This window comes from Phocoena sinus, chromosome 9, assembly GCF_008692025.1.
Source record: "Phocoena sinus isolate mPhoSin1 chromosome 9, mPhoSin1.pri, whole genome shotgun sequence".
NCBI lineage: Eukaryota > Metazoa > Chordata > Mammalia > Artiodactyla > Phocoenidae > Phocoena > Phocoena sinus.
This window is the reverse complement of record NC_045771.1, coordinates 24986461-25010957: the sequence shown is the minus strand read 5'-3', so window position 1 is coordinate 25010957 and position 24497 is coordinate 24986461. Positions and strand designations below refer to the sequence as shown.

At 37.2% G+C, this 24497-nt stretch overlaps 1 protein-coding gene and 1 pseudogene across 5 annotated transcripts in view; one reads left to right on the top strand and one right to left on the bottom strand.

Annotated features, from left to right (window-relative positions):
* Positions 1–24497, bottom strand: part of GRM8 (glutamate metabotropic receptor 8) — a 767368-nt gene that overhangs the window by 500552 nt on the left and 242319 nt on the right. The gene's annotated exons all lie outside the window — the stretch shown is intronic.
* LOC116759688 lies at positions 6108–6617 on the top strand (annotated as a pseudogene).

Here is a 24497-nt window from a genome sequence, read left to right as displayed (position 1 = left end):
CTCATCTGGAGAGCTTTTGTAAAATTAATGCAATACCTGCCCCCTCAAAGATTCTGATATAGTCCATATTTCATTAACTACTAAGATGCCATTGATTATAAGATGCACTATTATTTTAGGTACCACTAAGAAAGAAAATTCTGCAATTATACCATGACTAAACTAATGAAAAGTGAGAGCAACCAGATTTCAGAAACGAGCAAACGTGAAAAAATGTGCGTCTTGGAATTGATAAAATACAGTAGGTACAGATGTGAATTGGGGCTTCCTTCACAGATTATTGTGATGTGCGATTCTGGTTAAAAAAACACTAACCTAGTCAGTGTGGCAGCTGCAAGGGGGACTCAAAGTTTGGATGCCTTGAAACTGAGAGCCCACAGGTTGGAAGCCCCATCCTTAGAATTACAACACAGCCTAATATCATAATCCACCACACAATTCCCTAGGCTGCTAATGAAACAAAAATATTTCATCTTGGTTTGATAGCATGCACCCTCTAAGCTTCTCCCATTGGATAGCATTTCCCCACATAATGAGAACGAATAAGTCCATTGATAGAGCCAATCAGATCAGGAAGTTGTCAGGTCAAGAGAGTTTTTCCTTCATAAACATGAATTCCAATCCTGAGATTTGAGGAGTACTTGGGGAGACTCCTAAGGGAAAAAACATGATTTACATTTGGGGGAGAAGGGAGGGTGGTGGAAGTCACATTACTGGGACTTGCCATAGTAAATTTTTGTTTTCCATCTTGATTTTTAAACTGCAGTTTGTAAAGTGTTGCAAAAAAAAACTGATTTTGTATAACTGTTTTATCAATAGGTAATTGCAATTTCCCTTCACTCTAGGAATTTTGTGTGAAGGCAGGAGTAGCACATAACTTCCCTCAACTTTAATACTAATGCTCTCACCCACAGGAAGTGCATCTGTCTGTAATGCAACATAGAACAGGGCAATATCTTCTGACATTTTTATTTGGGAGCTCAAGATTTTTAATAACTTCAATAAACGGTCTCTGGTAGCCTCCGTGCACATGAGTTAATTATAACGAGAAAATAAAATAATATTCATTTTAGCTTCTGAAAATTCTAAGAATGTAAATCTTCAATGAAATGTTGAAATAAAATCATAGCTGCATTTGCAATTTTCCAGCAATGAAAATTTCATTTGAACTCTTTCCTATCTTGTCACTACCCAGTTGCTCCTTTAATGGATGAAATTGATAACAAATACTTAACGCAGATGGACAAACAAACATAAGATGTAAGTCAGAGAGTATCAAGAACATTTTTTGAAGGTTCAAATAGTGACAAACTATAGCAATGACAATTAAAATTTTAAAATACACTAGTATAGATGATTTTCTCATTTTCTCACTGTATTAGGAACACACACACACACACATACACACACACACACACAAACACAAACTACCAATGAAATCTATACTTCCGAAAAAATTTTTTTGTACCTTGGAAACCTCTTTTGTTCCTGGCTCATATTAAATTCCTTTCTATTGTTATATATTAAAGGTTTACAAAAATGATGTTTTTAAAACTGTGATGTTGAAAATTTTTCATGTTTCTAATTACAGAATAGGAAATACAAGATATCATGAAACTCTCCAAAAATGTCTACATAACTTAAATGACTGCACATGTAGAATATAATTTAATATAAAACACAGTCACCTGAATAAGGACATCTTAGACACAGTCACACTGGTCATAGAGAATATCTGTCAACTTAAGTGAGGAGGAAGCAGCAGTATCTTTATAGAAAATTCATTCCTATTTTACTATAGAGGACAGTATTTGTTCAATTGATTCTGTCTTTCACGGTTGGGTTGCACAATGAATGCAACCCCACCCCTACTTTCCAAAGAAAAAGACAAAGACTGGTCTTGTAATTCTTCAATCCCATCTACCACTGTAACATCCAACTCACTCATTTGCATACACCTTTCCACAAGGGTTTATCTTTATTAAAGAATTCTCTGTGTACTTTATCTATTTTGACCAAAACATGCATAAACTTCCTAAATTTTCATGATATCAGTGTACATGATGATTTTAAGTATTTTCAGTTCTTTGGAAGACATAAGAAAAATCTTAAGAAATAAGCATTAGCAGAGTTTTGAAGATTCTGATTTGTTTTAACAAAAACATCAATTAGTTCAAGTCCTTTGCTGATTAGAAAGTAGTGGATCTCACTTGACAGTCAAAGCATTTTGATCTTGTGTTTTGCACTCCCATAAAATGCCTTGCCATTTCTAATAATAATCTGAATGTTCAACTTTTTCCAATATCCTTCTCTCAGTCTTGTATGTCTGTTAGGGAATCAAAAGGTTTTGCTTGCCTAAGAAGAAATGTGCTAAAGAGAGGATGACACAACAATTTCGGGAGGGAAGAATAACAGACAAATGCCCTTTCCTTCTTTGGTATAAGTCTTGGGATTATAGAAAATGTAGAGACCAAGCACACATCACCTTCAGAGAGACCTTTAGAAGATCTTTCAACTTATCCTTGTGGACAAAATGGAGTAAGGAGAAGCTGAGTGCATGAATGTTAGGGCAGATTAGTAACAGCTTCAACAGCTATACCCAGAGGGTGCTAATTAATAGAGTAACAGCCACCTGGTTCTAGGTTTCCAACATCATAGAAGGATTCTTTCCTGGGTTCCATTTGCTTCAACATTTTACATTCTCGTCAATGTCCTGGATGAGACTAGAGAGGACATTGTAACATTTGTAGACCGGCCAGTGACCATGTTGGACGACTGAATCAGGATCAAGAAAGAAGCTGACATGTTAGAAACAAGGGCTAAATCCAATAAGATGAAAAGTAATAGACATAAATGCAAAATGAGGTGATTAAGTCCAAAGGGACAATTGTTTTGTACGGACTGGACAGTAGCAATGGCTTAGAAACAATCCATGCAGCTAAGGCTTAGAGATTTTAGTCTATAGAAAGGTTAATATGAATCAACAGTAAACAGAATATTTGTTGAATGAATGAATAAGTGTAGTATAGAAAAATAGGAGGGATGAAGAAAGAAGGGAAGAGGAGGGAAGGAGAAAGGAGAGGAGGAAAAGAGGGAGAAGAGAGAATCTATATGAAAAGAAGAAAAACTCCATTTGTCTCTGTGCAGCCCAGACCATCCTAGACGTACTGCAGTATAAGTATGGATGGACAAACTGGGTACACTCAGGAGTGATCCGAGATGGTGTCAAATCAGCACCATTCAAGGAATTCTTGAAGGAATCAGGCATCTTTAGCCTTGGAGACCTGAAAATCATGTTTAAATATCCTAAGGACTTTCATGGGAAAAAGAATTGGAGGTGTTGTTGTTTGGACCCAATAGTTACAAATAAGATAATGAATGGAAGGCACAAAGCAGCAGAATTAGATTCTGTACTAATATCTCAGTGTCAAAGTTCTCCAAGGATGGAGCTACTGGCCACTCTCTCCAGGATGTACTGGAGCCCTGACCGGAAGATCCTTGGCAGAGCTTTTGCAAAATTAATTCAAGCATCAGATAGGTGATAGGACTAGATAATCTCTGAAAGTCCCTCCCAGCCCCAATATTCCAATATTCAAACATTTTCTTGTGGTGCAAATTAAGTTCTTGCAAAAGATTTTCTCTAATAAAAACAATGAAAACAAATGGTTAGCCTGGAGACGGGAACCAAGCCTTCGGGAAATCCTAAGAGAACCACGTGTTTGCTCTCTAGAGAACTGATTATCTCCTTCCCCAGGAATGTATTAATATCTCTTTGTCCTCTTCTATACCGGCTGACTCTGGGAATTTGCGCACAGCATGCTTTATCTTGCTAAATATAATAGTCCATCTAGCATTCTTTCTTTGTGCGAAATCCCTATTCACTTTCATAAATTACATGAATGGATGTGAAGTGTACTTTCCTTTATTCAATAGAGACTATTCCCAAAAGCAGCCCGAAACATGCCAAACATCTGCTCCTACACACAGTTCAATACATGATATTGATATGTATTATTACTGGGTGAATTCTGAATACAAGGCCAATTTAACACACTCCTGAACAACTCCCTCTTCCTCCCATGGCCCAGTCACAGAAAGCTCAAGGAAATCTGAATAATTCTAATATTTGCCCAAGTAAGCTACAACTAAGTCGGTAAATCCGCTAAAACAAAAACCACAGTAGACCATTCCAAAATCTAACATAAATTAGATAAGTATGACAAATGTTTCTCTAATTTAATAAATATTTTTACATATATAAGTACTTTTTCCTCTCTGCTATACTTTAATATTCAAAGATGTTGCTTTTCCAAACTGTGAGTTCCTGGGTGTTCGAGCGCTTGTTATGAGTTTATCATATATGCCTAGTCCATGTTTTAATGATCGAATGCAATTATTGTTGATCGTGTTACAACGAAAGTGACCAAAATCCCTAAATCTTGAATTCATTCTAGTCATCTACAGAGATCTCTCTCACAGACAGTGAATTTCCTAACAGACATGTTCATAAAGACACTCAGAGTAAACACAACTTTATTACCACTGAGGGCTTTGGCCCCAAATACCTCTCTGGTCTCCTTTCCTGGTGAAGTGACCTGGGACCTCATGTGAGTTTGACAGACTCTTTCTGTCCCTTGGGCTACAGATTAATTTTTAAAAATAGCCCTAGAAGCTGATCCTTGATTCCTTCACAAGTCCCAGTCTGATTCTAGTTCCTGACAAAGCCACTGCTCTCACACAGATTCCATCTGCCCAGAGGAGGCAGGTTTTCCTAATGAGTGAAGTCTTTCTATACACCTGTGTTGTCCAACGCAGCCACTAGCCACATAGGGCTATTTAAACTTAATTTTAAGTAAATTAAAATTAAAGTTAAAATTCAGTTCCTTGGTGTACTAGCCACATTTCAAGTGCTGAATAGTCACATGTGGCCAGTGACTAGGATGCCATTTTGTTCTTGACTTTGGCCAACTTTTTTCTTGGAGTTGGGCAGACTCATCCCCTGCTAAAGATCAGAGTGTGAAACTGTTTACTCATTTCTTCATTCAACACATATTTATAAATTTCTTTTCTAGCTGCTGGATATATCACCATGAACAAAACAGATATGTACCTGCTCTCATGGAGCTGTCATTCTAGTGGAAAAACCAACAATAACAGGTAAACAGCTAATGGAAAAGATTATTGAAGTTAACGATTTTTTTCTTTCTTTTTTTTGGCCACACCCCGCACAGCATGTTGGATCTTATTATGGTTCCCCAGTCAGGGATCGAACCCACACCCCCTGCAGTGGAAGCACGGAGTCTTAACCACTGGACCGCCAGTGAACTCCCTAAGTTTTGAATTTTAATGCTAGTGTATCTCCCTTTCGGCCTCATGGCAACAAGGAATTTTTGTTTCATTCAAGTGGGCCCATCCCTACAGTCGCCAGCCTGCTCTCCCTTGACAGTCCTCATATGGCAAACACTGATGGTTTTAGGATTTCCTTGAATCTACTGATTTTTTGTTCAGTCTCCTTTTTTCTTTAGAATTTCTACCGACAGCTTTTTTTTTTTTTTTTTTCATCTTAAGACTTCTGATTTCAAAGCTTTATTTAACTTCGTCCCTTCTTGAGGAAAAAGAGCTTGTTGTGTTCCCATCATGAATCAAGATTTTTTTCATAAAGAAAGATACCATTACAAAAATACTTGAAACTAATTATTTTAAATTATCAAAATAACCATTTTCCACAGTACTGTTTACTATTTTACTATTTTTTCTGCCTTTTTCTCATTTAACTGTCTACCCACAGTTAATTCTGTATGCTTTATTCCAACATCAAGGGTTCTCCAGGCTTTTTAGTTTCAGTGATCACATTTTTAGGTGAGGCTAGTCTTAACTATTTCTATTCCCAAATAGTACAGCAAAAACTACTAGACATTCCCTCCTGGAAACCTCCACCTCCAGCTTCTTCACCTTGTCATTAGATCTTCAGACTGTCTCTTGAACTAAAATCTTTATTCTATTCCCAGTGGGCTATACCATCTAGGCTGTCACTACTCATACCTGGATTACTAAAGCAACCTCCCCAAAACGTTTAATGTCTCAATTTCTCTTCCTTGCAATTGATCATGTACACTAAATCATGGTTAATCTTAAAACAGTCTGTCATTGCCCCTCTCTGTCTTCTCTGCCCTGGGAGCAGCTCTTGCCACTTCCCCACCCCCAGAAAACATACGCTTGCCCCAACTTCATCTCCAGCCCCTCACTGGTCAGGATCACGTCTCAGCTGCTGAGCCAACCACTCTCTGAGGTGGTGCTGACAGATGAGAGCCTCAGCAGCTTGGCAGCCCCACGTCCCCTGACCTTACTTATCCCTAGCAGCAGCTTCCAAAATGGCACCATTTCAAGGAACATTGACACAGCAGCCAAGTTCATTGAGGTTGGAGCTGCCATGGTCAGAGGGGTTGGCTCTGGGGCTAGGATTAGGACTGTGTTTGGGAGCCTCATCATTGATTATGCCAGGAATCCTTCTCTGAAGCAACAGTTCTGCTCTTAATGCCATTCTGGGCTTTGCCCTCTTGGAGACCATGGGGGTCTTTTGCCTGATGATGGCCTTTCTCATCCTCTTTGCCATGTGAAAGAGCTATCTCCGTCTCCCAGCGTTCTTTCTTCCACATCTCATCTGCTCTGTATGTTCCTTTCCTTGTATCTTCCCAAGCAGGCCAGGAAAAGTGTTTGACTCAAGGTTTGACAGAGGGAAGACAAATAAATACTGTTTGAATAAGAAAAATTACAGCTTGTCATTACCCTACCTATGAACCCACCTTGGCTCCCTAATATCTATAGAATCGAATTGCTTTTTCATGAACTTATTGCTTTGAAAAAATAATGCTAAAACTGAATAATTCTATTATTAAAGTGACCTTTTCATTTACACATATTATAAATAACCTATTTGGTCTCTGAAAATGATTTTGGACTTTTCAGGCTGCTATACCACTGGCTCCTATGACTTATTATGTACCTGCATATGTCTCCTCATTTTATCTAGTTAAAACTTTTCTAATTATCTTCCTCCCAAGTTTCCACCAAACTCTTCTTCCACAGAGCACACGCACGTGCGTTCACACACACGCACACACACACGAGGGAAGGAAGAAAAAAAGCTTCTAGAGATAATTTACTGAGTTCACTGACATAAATGGGAGTTTTAAGAAGCACAAGCAAACTATTTCAGCCAATTGTATATACCTTTCCCATTTCCTTTACACCCATTTGAAGCCTACACTATGTCTTTTTCCATAGGATCCAAAGCTCAGTAGCTTGAATTAATTACAGACTGACATTCTACAGGCAACTTTTGGTTCAACATCCACAAACTAAAATCAGCCCAGCCTTTGAACACAGGATCTAGTAGTGATTAATAATTTCACCACTGGCCAGGAGGATAACAAATAAAAAGAGCAAACTCATTATTGTGATTTCAAACCTAAATGTTTATCTTCTATGTATTTTACATGCCCAAAGAACATGATTGCAATTTGAGTTTATTAGTAATTGAAGCAGAACTAATGAAAGATTCTTTATTGGAATGTTCTAGTTACCTTCTCAAAAATATCTATGTCCTTTTTCATGAAGATTAGATGTATAAAAGAAAGTTCAAGTCTCTTTTATTATTATCATAACTTGCTCTAGCAATCAAGGGAAAGGAAATTTATCTTTCTGTCATATTTTATTGCAGTTAAATTAATTCTTGTAGCTGTATTATGTCTTTAATACAGGTTAACTGATGCTTAAAGTAACTAAAGTCCAACATTTTTTCCTTCTTTTTCATAATTAGTTTCTATTATCATAAATATACTAGACTCTGAGAAACTCAGTAGACTTTTTTAAAAATATTTTTTGGGATGCAAACCACTTTTAAAGTCTTTATTGAATTCATTACAATATTGCTTCTGTTTTATGCTTTTTGGGTTTTTTTTTTTTTTTTGGGGCTGTGAGGCATGTGGGATCTTAGCTCCCCGACCAGGGATCGAACCCACACCCCCTGCATTGGAAGGCAAAGTCTTAACCACTGGACCACCAGGGAAGTCCATCTGTAGACTTTTATATTTTTCAAGATCCCTTGAAAAATATTCAAAATTATTAACATACATACATGTAATACAATATACATTAATATGCATAAGCAATTTCACTAGATGAGATCATAGCCGATCAATGTTTAACCCACTTCTCAATACCATTTTATAGGAGCTTCAGGCTACCAGAATTAATTTCATTGACTTGGCAGAGTACAGAAGACATAGGTTATATCACAGGTCACAGGCAAATAATTGTGCTTAAACCCTTCTGTATTTCTACGGCAATATTTACTTAACAGACACATATGGTACTTGCTATGTTCGAAGCCTTTTATATATGTTAATCCATTTAATCCTCCCAACAACCTTATGAGTTAGGTAGTATCATGATCCCCATTTTACAGACAGAGAAACTGCAGCATAAACAGGTTAAGGCTCTTGCCCAAGTCCACAGAGCTAATAAATGGTAAATTCAGAATGCAAACCTAGAAATCTGGCTCCAGAGTCTGAGCTCTTCAGCACTCTGCTAGGCTGCCTCTCCATCTTCAAAATTATTTCCATATTTGGAATCTAATTTCAATATTAAGAATATTAAAGCTTTTAATTTTGTGAAAAAAGTATAACATTTTCGCTTTCATATCTGAAATCATTTTGTGGCTGCTCCCACACAGGCACCCAAGGTCTCCCTGCTCCCCACCACACTGGCCCAGGTGCCCTCTTGCTGTGCACCATCCAGCTCTGGGCCTTCTCCTATAGTAGATCCTAACACGATTTCTGCATATTAAATGCCAAGTTCTTTAAGGGCAGGGAGTACATCTTTTCACAGGTACATCTCGAACGTGCACCTGTGCAGATAAAACATCGTTATAAATCGTCCAGCAGCCAAAGAGTTAAATAACTTTCTGATCAAGTTCTGACACCCGTCATAAATAGATTTCTTCTCTACCCACGGGAGTAGACACCCATTCCATTTTTTAAATTAGCAAGTGTGTGGAAATAGGCTTGGGATTTGAAGGAAATGATACTGCAGGAAAACAGGTAAATGAATGGTCCACTTTCCTCTTGGCATAGAGCTTTCAAAATGTGAAAGACACTGGAGTCCCTAATTTGAAGAAGTGGCAGCCCAGCGGCACTGAGCTTTTCAAGCTGAAAGCCGAGGAATATATACCAAGCTACTGTAACAAGACACTTCCATCAAAACCTCACAGCAAGCAAACAACTGCCAACCAGCACATTGCTCTACACAAGAAATGACGTCATGTCATTTTGTGCAAAGGACATCAAAACAACTTGTCAGTTTAACAGAGGATTTAGATACACCAGGAGAAGATTTTCACATATCACTTTAAGCATTCCTAGGAAAACTGCTATAGAAGCTCTTAAGGCACAATAATTTGAACCTAACTAGACTTATTAACCAACACAAACCAGAACTTTTCTAAAATGTCTATTTCTTTATAAGTGTAAGGATTTGTTAGAAGAGTCCTACTAACTCTTAGAAAATAAAGTTCTGCAGAGAGATGGTGATTTATTTGCTTTCATCCAGTAACATTCACTCGTCAAGTTGTTAATTATGTACCTATTAGTGCTAGGCGCTCTACTGAGTGTACTTATAGGAATCATTTTTCTGCCAATAAAACCGTATTTTAAAATTGGGTTAGTAATTTCCAGATATTTTGTCAAATTTAACAACAGTAGATAGTGAGTTCTTCGTATTCATGGGAAGAAAGCAGAATTTTAACTGACATAAATAAATCTACATTTTAGCTTGAATGGCAGGAACATATGTAGGTATGTGTCAGCTTACACACGTAGTTGGATTGTTCTGATTAACTGTCCATTTTGCATTTTTGCCTAATCTGATCACTCAGTTCACTGAAATAGCCAAATTGGCTTTGGCATTTAGATAGGGTTGGCTGTAGGTCCATAAAATAAGAGAGCTGAATGGGCATTGGAAGACCAGCCCCCCTGGACCACAAGCTCCTGAGTATAAGAATTGTGATTTCTGTGGCTCTGGGGCTGGATGTATTTCCCAGCACAGACCAGACATTGATATATGATTTTTTAAATAAAGGACCCCACATAACCTCTTTCAAGCCTATAAAATTATATCCCATTAATAAAAATTTCCAGAGGTACCAGACATTAAGATGGTCACTTGGTCACTACCCTTATAATATTAACCCTACCTAGATGCAGAGTTCATACTGAAGCTCTTAAAGCAAAATGATTTGAAACTAACTGGATTAATTCACCAAGACAAGCTATAACTTTACTAACAGCTGCTCATTTCAGTGAGTTTTCCTTCATTCTCTTAACTTTTCATCCCTGATACTGCTTTATTTTGGGTTTTGTTTTTTTACTTTTTTGTTATCTTTTGGGGTACTCTAATTATTAAGTTAGAAGTTAACAAAATAATAAATTATAACTCTGCTTCTTGGTTACCAGCTTAAATTCTCTCAACAGTGCATGATTATTCGAGCTTATCTCCTTTTCATAACGTTGATAATATTATAATATGAAACGTGCACCTCTCATCACGGTGTCCTGTACCCTTTCTACTATAATGAATGTTTGCCTTATCTCCCAACTAAACCGTAAGCTAGAGCAGGGTCCAGGTTCTTGTCCCTCTTTCTTGCCATCCCCACACCCTGACAGGATACACATGACTGCATCCACTCCAGGGGCATGTTGGGGAAAGATAATAGAGTACTGCAAAAATGGGGCGAGGAGGTGGCAGACAAGAGTATCCCAAAGCTCTCTGATGGAAAATTGAATGAAAACTTCTAAGAGAAGTGAAATATTCTCTTTCACTCTCCCTCTTTTAATCACCACTTTTAAAACTTAACACATAATCAAATTCTACTACAACCTGACAGCAGCAACATTATGAAATATTTATTGTGTCAGGCACTCTTTGGCCAACCAAAGAGCAATTCCCGGGCCCCAGTCACCTTTTGCTTACTTTCCCTGCTTTTCTTGCAGCCGGGGATGCCCATGTGACACAATTCTGGCTGGCACTGCCACTTCCCCATTCTTCCTGTCTTGGACATATGATGTCTGGGCCTGCATTGTGCATTTTGCATTTTGCAACCATGAAGCAAAAAATTGTGAAAACGAAAAACCAACTTGTTGGGAACAGTGAAACCGAGGATAAAATAGCATTATTGAGCAATGCAAGCAAACCAATGCAAGTAATCTCCTTCTTTCAGAACACTCGATGTGAGGAAAAGACATTTTGCTTGTGTAAGCCACTGCTACAGCCAAATGCCTTCCAACTCAGACGTTGATTAAGACAGTTACGGTTTAAATCCTGATTTTACCTTTTACTAACTATGACTTCGGGCAAATTACTAAACGTCTCTAAGTTCAGTTTCTCATCTGTGAAACGGACATAAGTATAATTGCCATTAGAGAATTTTTGTGAATTATTGTGAGAAATATGAAATAATCCACGTAAAGTAATTAGCAGAACTTTAATATTACTCTCAAATGTTAAAGGTACGTACTAATATTAAAATATAAAGACACAGGAATGTTTTTAAAGTAAATGTGTCTTTTTTTCCCAAAAAATTGCATATAAAAAAATTAAATATTTAGGGTGGTAGAGAATTCAATGTTTTATAAAATAATTCTCACTGTATCTTTTAGGTCAAGACATTTACAATTAGCATTAATACACTCATGTGTGATTACATTAGGTGGTACTATAATCACTATGATTAAAATGTTTTTGTTCCGGTTATTGCCCCAGAAAAATAAGCTCCTTCCTCAAGCATAAGGATAGACTGAAATGGCTCACAGTGACCCCCAACCTTTTTCTCTTGAATTTTTGAATTTTATTTAACTGATTTTTTTATACATCAGGTTCTTATTAGTCATCAATTTTATACACATCACTGTATACATGTCAACCCCAATCACCCAATTCATCACACCACCCCCCCCACCCCCCCATGGCTTTCCCCGCTTCATGTCCATACGTCTGTTCTCTACATCTGTGTCTCAACTTCTGCCCTGAAAACCGGTACATCTGTACCGTTTTTCTAGGTTAAACATATATGCGTTACAATGTGATATTTGTTTTTCTCTTTCTGACTTACTTCACTCTGTATGACAGTCTCTAGATCCATACACATCTCAACAAACGACCCAATTTCGTTCCTTTTTATGGCTGAGTAACATTCCACTGTATATATGTACCACATCTTCTTTATCCATCTGTCTGTCGATGGGCATTTAGGTTGTTTCCATGACCTGGCTATTGTAAATAGTGATGCAATGAACACTGGGGTGCGTGTGTCTTTTTGAATTATGGTTTTCTCTGGGTATGTGCCCAGTAGTTGGATTGCTGGATCATAGGGTAGTTCTATTTTTAGTTTTTTAAGGACCCTCCATAGTGTTCTCCATAGTGGCTGTATCAGTTTACATTCCCACCAACAGTGCAAGAGGGTTCCCTTTTCTCCACACCCTCTCTAGCATTAATTGTTTGTAGATTTTCTGATGATGCCTATTCTAACCGGTGTGAGGTAACACCTCATTGTAGTTTTGATTTGCATTTCTCTAATAATTAGTGAGGTTGAGCAGCCTTTCATGTGCTTCTAGGCCATCTGTATGTCTTCTTTGGAGAAATGTCTATTTAGGTCTTCTGCCCATTTTTGGATTGGGTTGTTTGTTTTTCTGATATTGAGCTGCATGAGCTGTTTATGTATTTTGGAGATTAATCCTTTGTCTGGTGATTTGTTTGCAAATATTTTCTCCCATTCTGAGGGTTGTCTTTTCATCTTGTTTATGTTTCTTTTGCTGTGCAAAAGCTTTGAAGTTTCATTAGGTCCCATTTGTTTATTTTTGTTTTTATTTCCATTACTCTATGAGGTGGATCAAAAAAATCTTGCTGTGATTTATGTCAAACAGTGTTCTTCCTATGTTTTCCTCTAAGACTTATATAGTGTCCGGTCTTACATTCAGGTCTTTAATCCATTTTGAGTTTATTTTTGTGTATGGTGTTAGGGAATGTTCTAATTTCATTCTTTTACATGTAGCTGTCCAGTTTTCCCAGCACCACTTATTGAAGAGACTGTCTTTTCTCCATTGTATATCCTTGCCTCCTTTGTCATAGATTACTTGACCTAGGTGTGTGGGTTTATCTCTGGGCTTTCTATCCTATTCCATTGATCTGTGTTTCTGTTTTTGTGCCAGTACCATATTGTCTTGATTACTATAGCTTTGTAGTATAGTCTGAAGTGAGGGCATCTGATTCCTCCAGCCCCGTTTTTTTCCCTCAAGACTGCTTTGGCTATTCGGGGTCTTTTGTGTCTTCATACAAATTTTAAGATTTTTTGTTCTAGTTCTGTAAAAAATGCCATTGGTAATTTGATAGGGATTGCATTGAATCCGTAGATTGCTTTGGGTAGTATAGTCATTTTCACAATATTGATTCTTCCAATCCAAGAACATGGTATATCTCTCCATCTGTTGGTATCACCTTTAATTTCTTTCATCAGTGTCTTATAGCTTTCTGCATATAGGTCTTTTGTCTCCCTAGGTAGGTTTATTCCTAGGTATTTTATTCTTTTTGTTGCAGTGGTAAATGGCAGTGTTTCCTTAATTTCTCTTTCAGATTTCTCATCATTAGTGTACAGCAATGCAAGAGATTTCTGTGCATTAATTTTGTATCCTGCTACTTTACCAGAGTCATTGATTACCTCTAGTAGTTTTCTGGTGGCATCTTTAGGATTCTCTATGTATAGTATCATGTCATCCGCAAACAGTGACAGTTTTACTTCTTCTTTTCCGATTTGTATTCCTTTTATTTCTTTTTCTTCTCTGATTGCCGTGGCTAGGACTTCCAAAACTATGTTGAATAATAGTGGTGAGAATGGACATCCTTGTCTCATTCCTGATCTTAGAGGAAATGCTTTCAGTTTTTCACCATTGAGAATGATGTTTGCTGTGGGTTTGTCGTATATGGCCTTTATTATGTCGAGGTAGGTTCCCTGTATGCCCACTTTCTGGAGAGTTTTTATCATAAACTGGTGTTGAATTTTGTCAAAAGCTTTTTCTGCATCTATTGAGATGATCATATGGCTTTTATTCTTCAGTTTGTTAATATGGTGTATCACATTGATTGATTTGAGTATACTGAAGAAAACTTGCATCCCTGGGATAAATCCCACTTCATCATGGTGTATGATCCCTTGAATGTGTTGTTGGATTCTGCTTGCTAGTATTTTGTTGAGGATTTTTGCACCTATGTTCATCAGTGACATTTGTCTGTAATTTTCTTTTTTTGTTGTATCTTTATCTGGTTTTGGTATCAGGGTGATGGTGGCCCCATAGAATGAGTTTGGGAGTGTTCCTTCCTCTGCAATTTTTTGGAAGAGTTTGAGAAGGACGGGGGTTAGCTCTTCGCTAAATATTTGATAGAATTCACCTGTGAAGCCATCTGGTCCTGGACTTTTGTTTGTTGGAAGATTTTTAATCACAGTTTCAATTTCATTACTTGTGATTGGTTTGTTCATATTTTCTATTTCTTCCTGCTTCAGTCTTGGAAGGTTATAGCTTTCTAAGAATTTGTTCATTTCTTCCAGGTTGTCCATTTTATTGGCAAAGAGTTGCTGGTAGTAGTCTCTTAGGATGCTTTGTATTTCTGCAGTGTCTGTTGTAACTTCTCCTTTTTCATTTCTGCTTTTATTGATTTGAGTCCTCTTCCTCTTTTTCTTGATGAGTCTGGCTAAGTGTTTATCAATTTTGTTTATCTTCTCAAAGAACCAGCTTTTAGTTTTATTGGTCTTTGCTATTGTTTTCTTTGTTTCTATTTCATTTATATCTGCTCTGATCTTTATGATTTCCTTCCTTCTGCTAATTTTGGGTTTTGTTTGTTCTTCTTTCTCTAGTTCCTTTAGGTGTAAGGTTAGATTATTTGAGATTTTTCTTGTTTCTTGAGGTAGGCTTGTATAGTTATAAACTTCCCTCTTAGAACTACTTTTGCTGCATCCCATAGGTTTTGGATCATCGTGTTTTCATTTTCATTTGTCCCTAGGTATTTTTTTATTTCCTCTTTGATTTCTTTAGTGATCTCTTGGTTATTTAGTAACATATTGTTTAGCTTCCAAGTGTTCATGTTTTTTATGTTTTTTTCCCTGTAGTTCATTTCTAATCTCATAGTGTTGTGTTCAGAAGAGATGCTTGATATAATTTCAGTTTTCTTAAATTTACTGAGGCTTGACTTGTGACCCAAGATGTGATCTATCCTGGAGAATATTCCATGTGCACTTGAGAAGAAAATGTAATCTGCTGTTTTTGGATGGATTGTCCCATAAATATCAATTAAATCTATCTGGTCTATTGTGTCATTTAAAGCTTCTGTTTCCTTATTAATTTTCTGTTTGGATGATCTGTCCATTGGTGTAAGTGAAGTGTTAATGTCCTCCACTATTATTGCGTTGCTGTTGATTTCCTCTTTTATAGCTGTTAGCAGTTGCCTTATGTATGGAGGTGCTCCTATGTTGGGTGCATATATATTTATAATTGTTATACCTTCTTCTTGGATTGATCTCCTCGATCATTATGTAGTGTCCTTCCTTGTCTCTTGTAACATTCTTTATTTTAAAGTCTATTTTATCTGAGATGAGTATTGCTACTCCAGCTTTCTTTTGATTTCCATTTGCATGGAATATCTTTTTCCATCACCTCACTTTCAGTCTGTATGTGTCTCTAGGTCTGAAGAGGGTCTCTTGTAGACAGCATATATATGGGTCTTGTTTTTGTACCCATTCAGCAAGCCTGTGTCTTTTGGTTGGAGCATTTAATCAATTCACGTTTAAGGTAATTATAGATATGTATGTTCCTATGACCATTTTCTTAATTGTTTTGGGTTTGTTTTTGTAGGTTCTTTTCTTCTCTTGTGTTTCCCACTTAGAGAAGTTCCTTTAGCATTCGTTGTAGAGCTGGTTTGGTGGTGCTGAATTCTCTGAGCTTTTACTTGTCTGTAAAGCTTTTGATTTCTCCATCGAATCTGAATGAGATCCTTGCTGGGTAGAGTAATCTTGGTTGTAGGTTCTTCCCTTTCATCACTTTAAGTATATCATGCCACTGCCTTCTGTCTTGTAGAGTTTCTGCTGAGAAATCAGCTGTTAACCTTACGGGAGTTCCCTTGTATGTTATTTGTCGTTCTTCCCGTGCTGCTTTCAGTAATTTTTCTTTGTCTTTAATTTTTGCCAGTTTGATTACTATGTGTCTCGGCATGTTTCTCCTTGGGTTTATCCTGTATGGGACTCACTGAGCTTCCTGGACTTGGGTGGCTATTTCCTTTCCCATTTTAGGGAAGTTTTCAACTATAATCTCTTCAAATATTTTCTCGGGTCCTTTTTCTCTCTCTTCTCCTTCTGGGACTCCTATAATGAGAATGTTTTTGCGTTTAATGTTGTCCCAGAGGTCTCTTAGGCTGCCTTCATTTCTTTTCATTCTTTTTTCTTTATTCTGTTCTACAGCAGTGAATTACACCATTCTGTCTTCCAGGTCACTTATTCGTTCTTCTGCTTCAGTTATTCTGCTATTGATTCCTTCTAGTGTAGTTTTCATTTCAGTTATTGTATTGTTCGTCTCTGTTTGTTTGTTCTTTAATTCTTCTAGGTCTTTGTTAAACGTTTCTTGCATCTTCTCGATCTTTGCCTCCATTCTTTTTCCGAGGTCCTGGATCATCTTCACTATCATTATTCTGAATTCTTTTTCTGCAAGGTTGCCTATCTCCATTTCATTTAGTTGTTTTTCTGGGGTTTTATCTTGTTCCTTCATCTGGTACATAGCCCTCTGCCTTTTCATCTTGTCTATCTTTCTGGTAATGTGGTGTTTGTTCCACAGGCTGCAGGATTGTAGTTCTTCTTGCTTCTGCTGTCTGCCCTTTGGTGGATGAGGCTATCTAAGAGGCTTGTGCAAGTTTTCTGATGGGAGGGACTGGTGGTGGGTAGAGCTGACTGTTGCTCTGGTGGGCAGAGCTCAGTAAAACTTTAATCTGCTTGACTGCTGATGGGTGGGGCTGGGTTGCCTCCCTGTTGGTTGTTTGTCCTTAGGCAACCCAACACTGGAACCTACCTGAGCTCTTTGGTGGAGCTAATGGCAGACTCCAGGAGGGCTGATGCCAAGGAGTACTTCCCAGAACTTCTTATGCCAGTGTCCTTGTCCCCACGGTGAGCCACAGCCACCTCCTGCCTCTGCAGGAGACCCTCCAACACTAGCAGGTAGGTCTGGTTCAGTCTCCCCCAGGGTCGCTGTTCCTTCCCCTGGCTCCAGATGCACACACTACTTTGTGTGTGCCCTCCAAGAGTGGAGTCTCTGTTTCCCCCAGTCCTGTCAAAGTCATCCAATGAAATCCTACTAGCCTTCAAAGTCTGATTCTCTAGGAATTCCTCCTCCAGTTGCCGGACCCCCAGGTTGGGAAGCCTGACATGGGGCTCAGAACCTTCGCTCCAGTGGGTGGACTTCTGTGGTATAAGTGTTCTCCAGTCTGTGAGTCACCCACCCAGCAGTTACTGGATTTGATTTTACTGTGACGGGCCACTCCTACTGTTCCATTGTGGCTTCTCCTTTGTCTTTGGATGTGGGGTATCTTTTCTGGTGAGTTCCAGTGTCTTCCTGTTGATGATTGTCCAGTAGCTAGCTGTGATTCTGGTGTTCTCACAAGAGGGAGTGAGAGCACATCCTTCTACTGTGCCATCTTGGTTTGGGCACCCCCAACTTTCTTTTACCACCTCACCCAGAAACCTGAGTCATTGTGAATCTTTAGTGTTTCATTTATTAGGTTATTTTCAGGATATTCAACCATTTCTCTTGGATCACTGAAGAAAACAACAGGTCTCTGGGTTTTTTTTCCTTTGTTTTAGTCACAAGCATTTCAGTTTCACTTCAATGAGATCATCATTCCCGATGTTTCTCTTTGGAAGCTTATCTCACAAGGCTAATAAAAGATAGTGTTCCTAAGCCTAGAGACTTTCCATTTATAGCTTTCCATTAAGCTACTTAAAGGTAGATATTATTCCAATTAAATATTAAAAGGTAGGTCCTTTTATGAAGTAGCTTTTTTATTAATTTAAAAAGAGATAATTATTTAAACTTCTAAATCCTTTCTAATAGGATTTCAAATGACCTGCAACAAAAGACATAAATAGATTAAGATGAAAATAAATCAAAACATACCAAAGCACTGGAAAAGTGGATGCAAATATAAAAATCATCATTGATGTGATTATGCACAAAATTTAGCTCTGAGCTTCCATGAGACTAAGGGGAAAATGGAAATATAGTTGATTAAGCAATTTCTCATGACTATATATAGCAGATCTGTAATACTTTTATATACTAATTCCAAGTGTGGTCTTGGTACTAAATTCCATTAGGAATTTATCTTATGTGCCCTACTTCAAGGAAAATCAAGTTTCATAGTACATAGTGTTTTCATCAATAGGGTTCAGCAGCTGCTTTGAACGTCAATAAAATTCAATAGGGGCTTCCCTGGTGGCACAGTGGTTGAGAGTCCGCCTACCAATGCAGGGGACACGGGTTCGTGCCCCGGTCCGGGAAGATCCCACATGCCACGCAGCGGCTGGGCCCGTGAGCCATGGCCGCTGGGCCTGCGCGTCCGGAGCCTGTGCTCTGCAACGGGAGAGGCCACAACAGTGAGAGGCCCGCGTACCACAAAAAAAAAAAAAAAAGTCAGTAGCATGACATTATGCCAGTAATTTTAAAATTATTTTTAGCCATGGAATCTGGAAAATAAAATGTTATGCAGCAGCTATCATATGTAACATAGGTAAATAAGCACTGCTCTAATTGAAACACAATTAAAGGGCCTGAAGCTACCATCATCACTGACTACAGAATCTGGATAAGGCAAAAGCCTGTGTAGCCAATAAACTGATCATATTAGTTACAAATATTGAAATGGAATTAAATTTCCTACAGTTCATATCATACTTAATGGTAAAAGATTGCATGTCCTCTCCATATGACTGCAGACAAGGCAAGGATGTTTATCTATATCAGTGCCATTGAAGCTTACACAGGAGGTTCCAGCCAGTGAAATAAAGCAAGGGCGGAGGGAGAGGAAATACCAGGCATACAGATAGGAAAAGAAAAAGCAAAACTATCTTTATTCACAGACAACCTGTTTGGATATTGGGTATGTAGAAAATCTTAAGAATCTACCAAAAAAAAAAAAGCCACTAGAACTAAGCAAGCTTGCAGAATACAAGATCAGTAACAAAAATCACTTGTATTTCTATATATAAACAACAAAGAATTGGAAATGAAACAAATATACATTTGCAATAGCATCAAAAAAACCATGAAATACTAAGAAATAAATTTAAGAAAATGTGTGCACAAGGAGTATACTTAAAACTACAAAATATTACTGAGAGAAGTTAAAGTCTTAAAAAAGGAAGTAGTTGAGGTGCACCCCCACTTAAATTCATATGTTGGAGTACTAATTCCCAATGTAATGGAATTTGGTAATGGGACCTTGGGGAGGTAACTGGGTTTAGATGAGATAATGAGGGTGAAGCCCTTATGATGAAATTAGTCATGTCCTTTACAGAAGGGACATGAGAGAATTTGTTTCTCTCTCTCTGCACACAAGAGATCATGCAAGCACACAGTAAGATGGCAGCTGCCTACAAGTCAAGAAAAAAGAAGCATCAGCATTACATCTACTTTACTGATTTGATGTTGGACTTCCCAGCCTACAGAACTGTAAGAAAATAAAACTGTTTTTTAAGCCACTCAGTCTATGGTATTTGGTTAAGCCAGCCCACACTATGACAGAGATATACCATGTTCATGGGTCAGTTGACTTAACATTGTTAAGATTAAGATATCAATTCACTCCAAACTGTTCTACAAATTCAGCACAATCTCAATTGAAATCCCAGCAGGCCCACATGGCCCAGCAATTCCACTCCTAGATATATAGCTAAAATAATTGAAAACAGGTACTCAAACATACTTGCATGTCAGTGTTTACTACAGTAGATTTTTATAAAGTTCAACATACATCTGTCAAATGGCCCAACCATCCTAAGACTGATTAAATTATATACCTACCCTACAAGAATGTCCATAGCAGATTTATTCATAATAGCCAAAAAACTGGAAAACAAACCAACTATCCATCAATACGTGAATATATAACCAAATTGTGATACATCCATTCAGTAGACTACTACTTAACATTAGAAAGAAATAGACTATTTTACTCTTGCTACATGCAATGACATGGATAAATTTTTCTGTCATTTTTGAATAGTTTTGCTTATTCTGAAATTCTGGATAAATGGAATGATATAGTATGCATGTCTTCTTTTGCTCAGTAAGATGTTTTTGGTACATACATACAATGGAATATTATTCAGCCATAAAAAGGAATGCAGTTCTGATGCATGCTACAATATGAATGAATCTTGAAAACATTATGTTAAGTGAAATAAGTCAGTCACAAAAGAAAAAATACTATATGATTCCATTTATATGTGATGCCTAGAATAGACAAATTCATAGAGGCAGAAAGCAGATTAGAGATTACCAGGGGCTGGGGAGTATTGAGTGTTACTCCTTAATGGGTACAGAGTTTCTTTTTGGGATCACGAAAAATTTCAGAAGTAGTGGCAATGGTTGCATAATATCACGAATATAATTAATGTCATTGAATTTTATACCTTAAAATAGTTAAAATGGCAAACTTTATGTTATATATGTATTATTACAAGAAAGAAAATTATTTACAAAAAAATCCTAGGAAGTTTTTGTAGAAAACAAGTTGATTATAAAATATACATGACTATGTGAAGGACTTAGAAGAGTCAAAATCATTTTGAAAAGAATAACTAAGTTGGAGGACTTACATTACCTTATCTGAAGACTCACTATAATGCTACAATAATCAAGATAGTGTACTATTGGTAAAGGGTAGATATACAGATCAATGGAGGAGAACAGAGTCTCCTCCACTGAGTCTGGAAATAGATTCATATACAATCAATTGATTTTTGACAAAGTACCATGGTAATTCAATACGGAGAGTAGTATTTTCATTGAATGGTGGAGAACATCTGGATATGCACACAAATAAATGAACTTTGACCTTTCCTCAGATTATACACCAAATTAACTCAAACTGGATCATAGACCTAAATGTAAAAACCAAAACGATAAATCTTCCAAAGGGAGAAAACTTTGCAAAAACCTGACATTAATCAATTGAATTTCACCAAAATTAAAATCTGATCTTCACAGACTCCATTAAGAAAATAAAAAGTTAAGCACCAAAATGGGAGGAACTGGGATGAAATGTTTATATATGTGTGTATATATATATATACACACGTATACATATACACATATATTTGTGTATATGTGAGCATATATATGTGAATGTACATACACATTCATTTGTATCTATATATGTGTATATATACGAATGGGTGTATGTATATATACATGAATTCATATATATATATATGAATTGTGTGTGCAGGTATATCTGACAAAGGACTTGTATTCAGAACTTAGTAACAAGACAACAAAATCCCATTTTAAAAAATTTTCAAAAGGTTTGAACACTTTACAAAAGAAGATATACAAATGGCCTCTAAATACATCAAAAAATGCATAACTACATCAGTCAAAAGAAAAATGCAAATTTAAACCACATTAAGATACCATCGCAAATCCATTAGAATGGCTAAAAATTAAAAGACTGGAGCAAATGGAAATCTCATGCAATCCTGGTGGGACAGTAAAGTGGTATAACTACTTTGTAAAGTAGTTTGGCAGATTCGTATAAAGTTCAACATACATCTGTCATTTGACCCAACCATCCCAAAACTGATTAAATTATATGCCTACCTTACAAGAATATCCATAGCAGATTTATTCATAGTAGCCCAAAAACTGGAAAACAAGCCAACTATCCATCAATAAGTGAATGGATAACCAAATTGTGGTACATCCATTCAATGGACTACCATTTAACATTAAAAAGAAATAGACTATTTTACTATTGTTACATGTAATGACATGGATAAATTTCAAAAACATTTTACGGAGCTAAAGAAGACATGCATACTATATCATTCCATTTATCTGGGATTCCAGTAAAGCAAAACTATTCAAAAATGACAGAAAACAGATCAGTGTTTGCCCAGGACTGTGGCTGGTAGGAGAGGGGGGTGACTGCAAAGTGGCATGAGGGAACGTTTTTGGGTGATAGAAATGTTCTGTATCTTGATTGTGATGGTGATTACAAAGATGCATACATCTGTCAAAACTCATTGAACTTTATACTGAGAATGGGTGCATTTTATTGCATGTAAATTATACTTTGATAAAGGTGTAAAAAATGGAAATAAATACCTGCACCCATTACTGAATCACATCATGTACTTGCTGAAGCTGTGATGAAATGGATTGTCAGAGCAATACAGCCAAGCTCACACACAGGTAAGCTAAAGTGTGGGTGTAAATTCAATTTCAGAATAAACAGACTCCCGAGTCACTGGCAGACTCAGGGGCGAGCTCTCCCTCATGCCCAGCTGGGAAATGTCCGCATTCTTTTCCACTAGCAGTGTACATATCCCAGGTCAACAGCTCGAGAGCCAGGAGAAAGACTATGGGGCATCTTCCTCCTAGAAGAAGACAGCTGCTCTTGGCAGTGGGTGCTTGAGACAGGACTCAGGAAACCTTTGCTATGGCCAGCTCTCCAGAAGGTATATGCTTTAATAATAAAGCATTTTTTACCTGTGAACGATTAGATGTTTGTGCATTTTTGTCACTTCCGCTGCTTCCCTAACCAGGAGAGCCCACTAATTCTCCATCCCCCACCTTGAAGATAGCTCAGAAATGATTTTAAAACATTGAAAGCATAACTAAAGTGGTGGCTTATATTTTCTTTGCACAGATAAAAATTCATCCTGTTTTCTAAATTTCTTAGTAAAGTTCATTTTCACTGATGATCATACCGGCAACTTCTAATACAAATATTAATACTAATACTATGGTTCTCAAACACTCCATGGTCTTAACCAAATCCTCAGAGGTCTATGATGGGCCTGGAATTAGGGTCCAAAGATATGCATTTTAACATCTCCCTGATGATTCTAGTGTAGATAGTCTTCAAACATAATTTAAGAAACACAGCTTTAATGGGTTCACTGTTTCATTGCTTTGCCACAGACACGACTTTTTATTCCTCCAATTAGGTTGGAGTGAGTTGACAGGCTAGATAATAACCAAAATACATAATCAAAGTCACTTTAGTCACTATATACTTTCTTCAAACAGTCCCTCATGAAGATACAACATGATTATTTTTGCACGGGGAAATATATATTTGATTGTTGACTTTGCTTCTGTTAAACAAATTTTAAATACAAATGGCACTGATTCTATAAATAATAACATCCTAGGAAAACAACCCATAAAGAATCTTTATTCTTAACTCTTAGAGAATGGCAGCATGGATTGCTTAAAAAGACATGAAATAGCTTGCTGCTATCGATTAAATTTCTTCTGAGAAAAGGTGTGAACTCTTACAGGTGGTATCCAGATGGGGAATTAGTCCCTTCTCATCCACAGGCAGAAAGTCTATAAAATGTCTTCTACAACTGTGGAAGAAAGGGAAGACGTTTTGTGCCAAGAAATTTTGCAACTTGTGCATTGGAAGAGCGCTGCACCTCTTGGGAGCAATCCATATTACGTGTAACCGTGTAGTGTCGAACAGAACAGATAACTAAACTACAGAAATTGAGTTCACGGAGAAGCAATATGTCAAAGTCTACCTTTGAACAAAGGTAGACAGACTGAAACATTTCCACGACTATGCCTGGTTTTGGTCTTGAAAATGACCAGTCCGACATGAGCCCACTTGGGTCAACATGCGATGCAGAAGACCATCAGTAAATGGAAGGGAACAAGGATGACAACAGGAGAGGATCAATCACAACTAGCCAGAGACCCTCCTAGCCTCTCATGGTTAAGGGTTCATGAACACCTTAATGAGTCAAGCTGACAGTTAACCCCCGAACAATATGTAGTCATGCTTATATGTAATTTATTTATAGATTTTTCTTTATATATGCCTAAGCTAACGAACTATTTGTTTCAGTTTAAACTGTTTATTTTGCAGGGTGTGGCCTCCCATTCTCAGTAATTCCTTTTAAGGACTTTAAAACCACTTTCATTATTAAGAAAAGGTATTCAAACTAGGTGAATCCAATCAACAATTGTAATGATAAGAGCATCTCTTTTTATTAGTGGCTCTTAACTTCTAGGAAATATTTTAAAGAAAATTTGTTGTGAGCGCTTTAATCTACAAAATAAATTATTTGAATATGAATTCAATTAAACAAGCTCAAAACCAGATGGTGGAACTCAAAATAAGTT